The sequence below is a fragment of the Manis javanica genome, chromosome 10 (genome assembly GCF_040802235.1).
Source record: "Manis javanica isolate MJ-LG chromosome 10, MJ_LKY, whole genome shotgun sequence".
NCBI classification, from domain to species: Eukaryota; Metazoa; Chordata; class Mammalia; order Pholidota; family Manidae; genus Manis; species Manis javanica.
The window spans coordinates 56682477-56694892 of NC_133165.1; the positions used below are offsets into that span (position 1 = coordinate 56682477).

General features: G+C 39.7%; 1 protein-coding gene across 7 annotated transcripts in view; it reads left to right on the top strand.

Moving 5' to 3' along the window:
* The window catches only part of MRTFB (myocardin related transcription factor B), a 276493-nt gene that overhangs the window by 76673 nt on the left and 187404 nt on the right, over positions 1 to 12416 (top strand). The window contains exons 1-2 of one of the 7 annotated variants that reach the window (XM_073215546.1): positions 232 to 254; positions 8756 to 8820. The exons of 1 other annotated variant lie outside the window; for it this stretch is intronic. The gene's annotated coding sequence lies outside the window, so the exon portion shown is untranslated. Of the gene's footprint in view, positions 1 to 231; positions 255 to 318; positions 530 to 8755; positions 8821 to 12416 lie in introns of those variants that run through there. 5 more of the 7 variants (XM_036992062.2, XM_036992066.2, XM_036992064.2 and 2 more) reach the window with 5 other exon arrangements.

Sequence of the window (12416 nt, forward strand, 5' to 3'; positions counted from 1 at the left end):
GTCAGACAACTGTGTGACCTGGAGCTAGTCACTTAAACCTGCGTTTTTTCCTCCCTGGAATGGGGAAGATGGTTAACACCCACTTCTTGGAGTAGTCCTGAGGCCCGAAGTGGAGTTGTGAAAGTACTCGGCACACAGTAAGCAGTCCCAGGCTGGCTGCTAGTAGGATTAGCGTCACGGGGACCCGAGCCTCTGCAGAGGCTCACAGGTCCAGGGCCCGGGCTCGCGCATGCGCACGCGCACGGGCCGGCCAGGTAAGAGGGAGGCGGCCGCCTCGCACCTGGCTTTTAACTCTTCACTGTCACGGGGTGGGCTGCATGGATGCAGGGAACGGGACGCGGCGTCGTGAGCTCGGCTGGGCTTGACCCCGAGGCCGGGGTCGGCTTCCTGGGAGCGAGCCGAACCAGTTTCTGGCTGGGGTCCGCGCGCGTGGCGCCGCGGGGAAGGCGGGGGAGCGCCGAGGGCAGCGAAGTCTCGCGAGATCGCGCGTGCGGCGGCGGCGGCGGCGGCGGCGGCGGCGGCCGGGGAGGTGAGCTCCGGCGGGCGGTGGCGGCCGATGGGGCCGAGGAGGGGTGAGGGCGGCAGAGACGCAGGGCCGGGCCGAGGAGCGGGCCGGCGTCCTGGGCGGTCGCCGCAGCCCTGCCCCAGCTGCAGCGGAGCCGCAGCGTCCCCTCCGTCCCGGGACCCGCGCGGGCGGGGCGGGGCGGCCGGGCCGGGGCTGCGGGCCGCCGGGGCCCGTCCCCCTCGCCGCTGGTCCCCGCTCTCCGGTGCGACCCCTGGCCCTCCTTGGTTTCCTCCGGCGGCGAACTCCGCGCCGAGGACGCCGCGCTGCCCATCAGGGCAGCACGAGTTCGTGAGCCTTTGCAATGAGCCAGGCACTTAACTTGCGCGGCGCTGCCCCGCGGCTGCAGGCAGAGGTGAAGCGCCCTGGTCAAAGGCGCGCCGCTGGGAAGCGGGGACCCGGGGTCCGAACGCAGGCGCACTGGCTCCAGCGCCCACTCCCCACCCCCACTCGCAGGGATTTAGGGCTCGACCTCTGTTCCTGGCGGGAGTTCCCATTGGGCTGCAGAGGGTGTGACCGGAGCCCCCCTTGAAATTGATGCAGCGTGTAAAATGGGTTTCTTGAGAGAGGGTCCTTGGCTTTTGTCCTATGCCCAGAAGGGTCCCTCACCCCGAAATGGTCAAGGCCCTGCATGAGACCAGAAGTGGTTCTAGGGCCGCGGGTGTGTGTTGGGCGTGTGGAGTGTCAGGCCAGTGGACGTGAAACGTCCCTAGCTCCGGCCCTAGCTTGGGCAAAGGAAACTTTGGAGTTTTGTTAAACACGTGATTCCACTCTTGGAGCAGTGGTGCTCAACCTTATCAGAACTAAGGTCCGTCTCCTCTGCAGCAGACATTCGTAAAGCCCACTTTCCTGCCCTGAAATGAAATTCATCAACACTATAACCTTCCTACACATGTAGTCGAAAATCAGTATCATGCTCCAATTTAAATGTAAGGGATAAATAAAAGGAGAACAAAATGTGTTAACACTCATTGCCATTACTAGTGTGCTAGGAGAGGGCATGCACTGGCGTGCATATATGCCTGCTTGTAATGAATATGTTTGGATTCATTGAAGAGCAGTAGAAAAAAATGAGCTATTTCAAACAAGAAAACGAAAGAGCAGAGATATAGATGGACTTTAGGAGAGGAGGGAGCAGAAACACCTGTGTTGGATAACTTACTTATGATGATCAAGAGAGAAACAGCTTAGATTGAATTAGGGATAACATGCTAAGATAAATTACAAGACTGTCTTAACCAACACATAAATATTAATATAACCCCTCCATGGATGTCATATTTTCAAATTACATTTTATTGCGTGTTTGTACCACAGGCTTTGAGGCACTTGAAGGCACAGTGCTGGATTCCTCCTCCTCATTATTGTTGATAATGAGTAAAATATTAGCTAGATTGAAATGTTTAGATTCAGCACCCATCTCACTGGTTTAGATATGCTCAGTGTTATGACATTGCAGTTAGATGTTAATGCACGATGTGGGGAAGTGGTCACTAATTTTTCAGGCATTAGTATTTTATCTCAACCTGCCTCACCTTTGCTACTTTCTCCTAAATTACTAGGGTTTTTCTGTAATTTCTTACAAGAACTTTTCAGTATTATGTTCCAAAGTAATGCAGTTTATAGGATTAATCTGGCTGGACATTTAAAATGCTCTCAGGGCCAGGATGAATCTCCGTTAATGTGTCTGTCCCAAACTTGGTATGAAGCCAAGCATCCTGGCCCCCCAAACGCTAAATGCCAGTAATGTCCCCCAGTCACTTTGGTAACTAAACGTGTCTCTTAGGGGACAGTACCACCTGCCTTGAGGTCTACTGCAAAGAACAACCTCCATTGTCTGCTCTACTCAGGTATAATGGGAAAGGAGGCAGAATTTAACTGACACTTAAACAATTTCTATTGGGAAATATTTTTCCCCCCAATTCCTTCTAAAGTGTCTGACATACCAAAAAGGCAGGCTCTTGGTTAGTGCCACTTTTACTGATTATTCTGGACTCTTAGGTGGGAGACAAAGTTAGAACCTATGTCCCTCTATCTAAAAAATTTGCTTTCTTTCATTGAAATTCTTGTTAGGAATGTTGACAACTAAGTGCTTGAATCAGTGAGCAGTCTGAGGTTAGAATGGAATTAGGAAGTGACAGCAATAATGTGAAGAATAACTAAAAAGGTCCGAGTTAAATAAAATACAAATTAGCGTAACTACTTTAAAATATAACCTTCTTTCCTACTTACTAATATCTAATTTAGGAAATTCTCTAATATACAAAGGAGTAATTAAAATGACCTATGATCACATGTCCTCAGTCCTGGTGTGATGGTTAGGAGTTGTCTTTCATTTGAAACTGTTAGTCTTAGAGCAGAGAGGAAAATGCAAATTGAATAAGCAACTTTCAACTCAGACTATTCTATAGTTACAGTGTAATCTTATAAATTCCTTTAACTCTTGTTAAATCTGCAAAGCCAGTTTATTTTTCTTGTTGAATGGATGAATTGTTTCTTGTCCTAAAATATTTGTTTGTTGTTCATTGCTTGTTAACTTTTGAAAGGTGCTATGGAAACAAACTTGCAAGTAAAGGCTGTTACCAAAATAGAAGGATATATTTTAAATTGTCTAGCAATAGATATATTGAATATTTTTGGGTTGAAAAAATTATCCATATTGAGAGTAATTAATTTTTTTTACTCTGAGCAAGCACTATCATGTTCCAAGGTAAAACTACTTGGGCTTTTAAAAAATGTGTTAGTTTGTACAAAAAAACAAATAACATGAGTTGCATAGATATTGAAACCATTCCCCTTTTTAGGCGTGGGGAGATACATTGCGGAAGGGGCAAAAATCCATGCCTTTATGTATGGATGAAAATGACTAGTTTACTATTCACGTGTCTCTGGATTTATAATTAAGCTATTTCATCATTTTTTTTAAAGATGCACAGCTAAGATGGAATGGTATCTTAAAATTGGCATGTCAAGGTTTAACTGGCGATTTTTCTTTGTACACAAAATAATAGTGTGTGCACAAATTGAAGGCATCGTAGATTCAATGAAAAAGGGAATATGTGGAAATTTCAGCACAGTGATTAATGTTTAACACCAAGAACTTTATCCAGAGGATGACTTGCAAATGAAGATACACATTTCCAGATCTTCAGCCTAAACTAGAATTCTTTACTTTGAGGATTCCTGTAAAAATTCTCTCCCCAACCCACATGTAAAACAAAGAATCAGCGTTTGTAAATATATGAACCATTTTTTGAAGATGTTTAGAAGGAAACTGTCTGGTTGGTGATTTGTCATGGAGAACGGATGGTGTGGTTAATGTGTTTGAGGTAAAGTTAATCATACAGGGATAACCAGGGAGATGTATGGATATGGTTTTTGTTTTTTTCCATTCTGGAAGGCTCATAGGTCCACCTACAAACCAGTTTTCTCAAATGGGACATTCCTAAATTAGTTTTCAGCAATTCATAGCTGTTATTTTAATAAGAAATATGTTTGAAAATATATTTACTATCTACTAAGTACAGAATTTATATAGGAGGCTACATCGTATCTTGCCAGGAACCCTGTGTAAGGACTTCTTCCATCTGGCAATGAAGGCAGGTTTCATAGGAAACCCAGTCACATGAAGACTCTTTGCAGTACCTTCTTCCCCAGGTGGACTTCAGCTTTTCTTCTCAAAGTGTGGTCCCCGAACCCCATCAGCAGTGTTCTTGAGCTTGTTTGAAATGCAGACCCTGGGACCCACCCAGACCTCCTGAACCAGAACCTGCATTTTAACAAGATCCCCTTCCAAGTGATGCACATGAATGTGTGGGAGGCACTGGACCAGATTTGTGGTTCTCACACTTGACTGTATATTACAGGAATTGCTGCCTACTACTCCTTGGGCTTCTGGTTCAGTAGGTCTGGGCTGGGGCCTGAGAACTTGGTTTGTAACAGGTTCTCAGGTGATGCTGATGCTGCTGAGCCAGGACCACTGAGAGTCATTAAAGATTACACTTTCCTGTTCTCTCTCCTGATTCGTCACCCCTCCAAATAGCTTTTTATAGATTATTATAATCATATGCTTTAGCTTGTTTGAAGAAAAAATTATATTGCCTTTTATTTTTTAGTGATGGCCATGCTAAAACTGCTTGTCATCATCTAATTTCAGAAAAAAAACTTTGCTTTTTTAGTACTTGGATTTTTATTCTGGTTTATAGGCAGGCAGTTCTCTTTCTCTTCTGTGAGTTACACTTTTAACACTTTAAAATTCTTTTTGTGTAGATAAAATGTTCATATGGTTAAAAAATTAAAATGGCATATACTGTGAGGAGACTAATTTCCAAATCTGTTGTGGCCTAACCTGTCCCCTCCTTGATAGATAACTTCTTTGTTTCCTATAGATGTCTGTTTTTTTTTTTATTGCCTCCTGTGGGGGCCTAAGCAAAGCACCCAGCAGCTAGCCCATGCCCTGACACCAGACCCACACCAATTGTGAGATAATGAGCAAGCATTATTTAGACTACCAAGTTTGTGGTAACTTGCTACGTGGTGTAGAAAACTAATACACTGAGTCAACATGGAATCCTTTTTACCTTTTTTAAATTGAGATATATACCATAAAATGCACAGATCTTAGTGTACAGCTGGATGCATTTTGACATGTGTACACACTCACGTAACCAGCACCCAGATGAAGATACCAAGCATTCTCACCACTTTTCCCCCTTCCCCTCTTTCATGCATTACCCCACTTCCCTCCCCAATGGCAACCAGTCTGTTCTCTTTATTTATGAGTCTATGTCCTCTTTGCTTGTTTGTTTTGTTTTGTTTGGATTACACATATAAGTGAAACCATATATAAGTGAAAGCATAATATTCCCTAGGTCCATCCATATTTTTCAAATGGCAAGATTTCGTTCTTTTTTATGGGTGAATAATATTGCATTGTGAATATGTACCATGTTTATTTTATCCATTCGTCTATCGATGGACACTTAAGTTTGCTTCCATATCTTGGCTATTGTAAATAATGTGCCAGTAAACATAGGGGTGCATATATTTTTGAAATAGTGATTTTGTTTTCTTCAGGTAAATACCCTACTGGTTTGTACAATATTTCTGTTTTTCATTTTTTGAGAAACCTCCATACTGCTTTCTACAATAGCTGCACCAATTTACATTCCCACCAACAGGGTAGGAGGGTTCCCATTTCACATCCTCCCCACACTTATTATTTCCTGTCTTGTTGATATCAGCCATCATGATTCATGTGAGTAAGCTAGAATCCTTTTTACTTTGAATCAACCAAGTTCAGTAACTTCTTCATTTATTCTTTTTTTTGTATCATTAATCTACAGTTACATGAGGAACATTATGTTTACTAGACTCCCACCTTTACCAAGTCCCCCCCACATACCCCATTAGTCACTGTCCATCAGCGTAATAAGATGCTGTAAAATCACTACTTGTCTTTGTGTTGCACAGTCCTCTCCAAGCCCCCCCCCCGACATTATACATGCTAATCATAAGGCCCCCTTTCTTCTCCCCCCTTCTCCCTCCCTTCCCACCCATCCTCCCCAGTCCCTTTCCCTTTGGTAACTGTTAGTCCTTTCTTGGGTTCTGTGATTCTGCTGCTGTTTTGTTCCTTCAGTTTTTCCTTTGTTCTAATATTCCACATATGAGTGAAATCATTTGGTACTTGTCTTTCTCTGCCTGGCTTATTTCACTGAGCATAATACCCTCTACCTCTATCCATGTTGTTGCAAATGGGTTTGTTTTCTTCTTATGGCTGAATAATATTCCATTGTGTATATGTACCACATCTTCTTTATCCATTCATCTACAGATGGACACTTAGGTTGCTTCCATTTCTTGGCTATTGTAAATAGTGCTGCGATAAACATAGGGGTGCATCTGTCTTTTTCAAATTGTTGTTTCTTTGTGTAGATAGAAGTGAATACCAACATACTTATATATATATATCTATCTATATGTGTGTATATATACACACATATATTTATTCCTTTTTATTTTAAATGTAGCATACTATGTAAAATATTCTGCCACTTGCTTTTTTCTGTTAATATACCTTTGAGATATTTCCATATTGGTGTATAGAGAACATTTCTTTATTTAACAGCTTCAGAACATTCCATTCTATGCCATATCTACATATGGTAACCTGTGTACCATAGTTTGTTAAACTAGCCCCCACTGATGAATATTTGAATTTTTTTCCCATCTCTTACAATCACAGTGTTGCAGTCAAGAAGCTTGTACACATGTTATTTCTTATGTGTGAGGTGTATCTGTGGGATATCTTTCCCAAAGTAAGATTGCTGAATTAGTGAGCAGCGCATTTATAGTTCTATAAATGCTTTCCCCAGAATTGTACCATTTTGAACTCCTGCAAGTAATGCATTTAGAGTACCTGTTTCTCCATAGCCTCTCCAACAGACTGTGTTTAGCAACCTTTGGATTTGTATCAGTCTGGTAGGTGAAAAATAATAACTCAGTAATCATAACTCTGATTATGAATTATGTATTTACTTTATGAATGAGCATTATCTGGTTATGAATGAGGCTGAGCATCTTTTCTTATGCTTCAAGCTATTTCTGTTTGGGAACTCTGTGTTCATATTCTTTGCAGTTTTTCTGTGGATTGTCTTTTTCTTATCAATTTCAAGGAATTTATAAATTATATATTAGCCCTTTGTGATATAAGTTGCAGATTTCTCCAGTTTGTCATATTTATTTAGTTTCAGGTATTTTGGTATAGAAAAGGCTTGAAAGTTTTTTCTTTAAATTTTAGTTAATGTTAATCTTTTATGGTGTCTGGATTTTGAGTCACAGAAAGGCCTCCAAAAATTTGGAATTTGCCCATGTTTTCTTTTAGTATGTTTATGGTTTCACTTTTACATTTAAATCTTTGGTCCATTTAGAATTTATTCTGTTGTTCAGAGGTGGTGTTTAGATTCAATGTTGCCTTTTCCCATATGGCTACCAGTTATCTCTACCCATTTGTTCTGGAATACAGTATACTTTTACTGTATTCTGAACTTCCAGGTATCATTGGGGTACCTCTATGGACTTCTATTCCATTAGTCTTTCTATTCATGTACCAGTATACATTACTGGTTTTGTAAAATGTTTTGAATCTTGTAAAACTAGTTTCCCCCATTGCCCTTTATTTTCCTGGCTGTTCTTGCTTGTTTATTTTTCCATGTGAACTTTAGAATCATTTTGTCTAGTTCCAGAAAAAAACACTTAAAAAAAATTTGAGATCATGTTAAACTTATAAACCCAGTGAGAATTGATATCTTTCTGATACTAAATTTTCCTATCAAAGAACATTGTGTATTTTTTCATTTCTTTGGTTTTATTTTTGAATCCTTCTGAAACATTTTACAGTTTTTCCCCACTTGTTAAATTTATGTTACATATTTGATCATTTTGTTGCTTATGTGAGGTCTTCTTTTCATCCTTTCTAAGTTACTTTGTATGTGCAAAGGCTGTTGATTTCTGAATAAGTACAGAAATTGATGCACCCTGAAGTTATAAGTAGTTTTTAACAGGCTCTAAATTTTGCAAAATCCCTTATACATTTTTGCCTAAGAGAAAGAAAGCCCCTTGAAGACAAGAATTATGACATTCCTCAGTAATAATAATAATAATAATAATTGGTGGTAGAGGAAGTAAGGGACAAATACATAAGAGCATACAATAATAATAAAAACATGTATTGAACATTTGTTATGTTCCAGGAACCATTTTCGAGTCCGTGATGTGGATTTTCTCATATGGTTAATTCCCAGCAATTCTATGAGCTGGGTACTATCATACATAAGGGGAAACCAAGGCACATGCATTTTTAGGGACTTGCTGAAGATCACACAGCCTAGGAAGTGGTAGAGCTGGGATTCAAATCAGATGATCTGAGTCTAGCAACCCAGCTCTTAACCTGCTAGTGCTATAACCCCGTTTGTTAAATACAGGCATTACAAGGTTTTTTTTTAACAATTTAGGACAAGTTATGTAATTACACTTGCAACTTCCCATTTTCCTTCCCAGTCATCCCATTTTAGTAACTTCTGTTTTGTCCTTCCCAATCTATCTTATGCTTCATGTTCCCCTGGAGACTTTGATCACCCCTCCTGGAAAAATGTTCAGTAAGAAGTAATTTTTACTTTTTCCCCCCTCACCCAGGTTCACAATAAAGGTGCTAAGAAAAAGAATGTAAGACAGGAAAATAATTAAATATTTTTACTAAGGTAAGTTTTTTTATGACTCATTATTTTTTTTTAAATAGAAACTTCTCTCATTATTTTAAAAATTCCTTTCCAAAGCCTGCTTTCTTAAGATGTAAGAGGGCTATTGTTTTATGAGTGTTTAAGTTCATAGAACCTGGGGTTCTTAAGGTGGATGCCAGGAACATAGGTTGTTTCAGTAAGGTTATTTGTCTTTCCCTTACTTCTCTGAATCTAATTGTTAGATTCTCATTATCTCATTGTTTAAAGCATGGCACTGAGAAAGGTATCCAGCAAGTGGGAACCCATAAACTGTTTAATGGTTATAAATACTTGCACCTTTCAATGAAAACTTTGTTTTTAAAGTAGGAGTTGAAGGGATTTGAAGCCTTTTGGTAAGATAACAAACAATACTGTCTCCTTAAATGAAAATTTCTGTGTTTTTCTATCATGAGAAAAAACTTGCATCGGTATAAAAACAATATAAGGACAAAAGTAAATACCTAACTCAAGCCACCCAGAAGTGATTGTTATTAATATTTTGGTGAATATGCTTTTAGAGACTAATCTATGGGTATAGAAGTATTTGTGTACAAATCTTTAAATAAACTGGCTCACACATTACACGGTGGTCTTTTTTTAATACAACAGTATGTTTTATATATTAACTGCACGAGAATTGTAAAAGACGTGCATAATCATACATGGTCATTTTACTGACTAAAAACCACGAACTATGACAATATACACCGATCATTCATTCCTCCAAAAACAGTTTTGAGGATCTGCCATGTACATATCAGGTATCATATTAGTTCTTGGATATAAGCTGGTGAATTTTACACACCGAGCCCCAGCCTCAACGATGTCAACTTGGAGTGACAAGAGAAGCACCCACATGAAAGACAGTCGATATTATTAGAAGATGTACTTTATGTCTAGGAAAAAGAGATGGATTTTCCTTAGCAATACATCTTTCTTAAATGAAAGTTTTTGTATTTTCTTGTAATATTCCATTGTTGAGAGGCACCCTGCTTGATTTTGTCATTCCTTTGACAGCCATTTGGATTGTTTCCAGGGGATAGTGGTGTATTGATCAACCCTATAGCTGCATCTTTGTATATCCATTTGTCTTCTTAGATGTATCAAAGATGCTGGATCAAAGATGATACACATTTTAAATGTTGATACAGTGGCTAAACCGCTCTCTCATGATTACCAATACCCACCCCAAAGTTCCTGAGAGTCCCGTTTTCCATACCCCTGCCCACATTGGGTTTTGTTAATCTTTTTAATCTTTGCCAATCCAATAGGAGAAAAAATGGTATCTTTTTGACATAGCAAAGTTTTTCACTGAACTAAACCTTTTGTGTTTGATATTTGATATTCTTACTTACATGAAGAACTTCCTTATTGAGAAAGTGCCTGTGATTCTTATTACACATAAGTGAGATAGTCTTTTGGACTTTAAATGTAATGCAAATAAATGTTAAAATATGTTGAGTTCTTTGTGTTTAGGTCTGTTGCCCTGATTAACTCATTATAATATTTTCAAATTATTGGCCACTGATTGTTTTGGATAATGACAGTTTCCCTCTGTTACCTTTAATTTTTATTCATTTATAATGGAGCTGGAAGAAGCTTTAAAACATGGATAGCTGTTGCAGAATAACATACAGAATATGATTTACAACCTTGGGTGATAGTGTAAATACTGAGTTGTGTGAATTATGTAAATATGCATTCACATGTAAATCTGCGGATATTGATGTGAGTCTCACCTGTCCAAAGGACTTTGCCAGTTTCTGATATGAATGTGAGCTCTGATTTTTTGTTTGTTTTAGATTTTATTTCTCTGGAATAGGAGTTACTTGAGGAAGGTCTCACTAAACACACCATCTTTGTCTTTGACCAACTGTTCTTTGATCTATTAAAAAGCCAGATAAAATCAGTCTCTTTTTTCCTAAATATAAAATAGATCTTCCTGTAATATAGGTTGCCTTCCATGTGGCGTTTACCTTTTCTCTCCAAGTTAACACTGTTGAGGCTGGGATCAGGTGTGTCTGATTCACCAGCTTACATTCATCAACTGATAAGATGATATGTCATGTATATAGCAGACACTCAGAATAATTTTTGGAAGAATTAATGGTTAGTGTATATTGTCATTGTTAAGATAGAAGTAAAATGTAAATGAGAAGTGCCTTAAATTTTTTTTTTTACTTCTTTTTATTAAGATATGATTGATATACACTCTAATGAAGGTTTCACATGAAAAACAATGTGGTTATGCAAATTAAAACCACAATGAGATATCACCTCACACCAGTAAGGATGGCTACCATCCAAAAGACAAACAACAACAAATGCTGGCGAGGTTATGGAGAAAGGGGAACCCTCCTACACTGCTGGTGCTAATGTAAATTAGTTCAATCATTGTGGAAAGCAGCATGGAGGTTCCTCAAAATGCTCAAAATAGACTTACCATTTGACCCAGGAATTCCACTTCTAGGAATTTACCCTAAGAATGCAGCAGCCCAGTTTGAAAAAGACAGATGCACCCCTATGTTTATCGCAGCAGTATTTACAATAGCCAAGAAATGGAAGCAACCTAAGTGTCCATCAGTAGATGAATGGATAAAGAAGATGTGGTACATATACACAATGGAATATTATTCAGCCATAAGAAGAAAACCAATCCTACCATTTGCAACAACATGGACGGAGCTAGAGGGTATTATGCTCAGTGAAATAAGCCAAGTGGAGAAAGACAAATACCAAATGATTTCACTCATATGTGGAATATAAGAACAAAGTAAAACCGAAGGAACAAAATAGCAGCAGAATCACAGAACCCAAGAAGGGACTAACAGTTACCAAAGGGAAAGGGACTGGGGAGAATGGGAGGGTAGAGAGGGATAAGGGCGGGGAAGAAGAAAGGGGCCTTATGGTCAGCATGTATAATGGGGGGGGTAGGGGAAAGGGGAGGGCTGTGCAACACAGAGAAGACAAGTAGTGATTCTACAACATCTTACTACGCTGATGGACAGTGACTGTAATGGAGTTTGTTGGGGGGGACTTGGTGAAGGGGAGAGCCTAGTAAACATAATGTTCTTCATGTAATTGTAGATTAATGATAACAAAATAAAAAAAATTTTTTAATTATAAAAATAATGTGGTTACTACATTTACCCATATTGTCAAGGCCCCACCCATACCCCAATGCAGTCACTGTCTGTCAGTGTAGTAAGAAGCCACAGATCCACTATGTGCCTACTCTGTGCTACACTGTTCTCCCCATGATCCTTCACACCATGTGAACTAAACATAATACGCCTCAATCCCCTTCTCCCTCTCTCCCCACCCGTCCTTCCACAGCCCTCCTCTTTGGTAACCAATAGTTCATTCTTGGAGTCTCTGAGTCTGCTGCTATTTTGTTCCTTCAGTTTTGCTTCATTGTTATACTCCACAAATGAGGGAAATCATTTGGCATTTGTCTTTCTCCGCCTGGCGTTTTTCACTGAGCATAATGCCCTCCAGCTCCATCCATGTGGTTGCAAATGGTAGAATCTGTTTCTTTCTTACTGCTGAATAATATTCCATTGTGTATATGTACCACA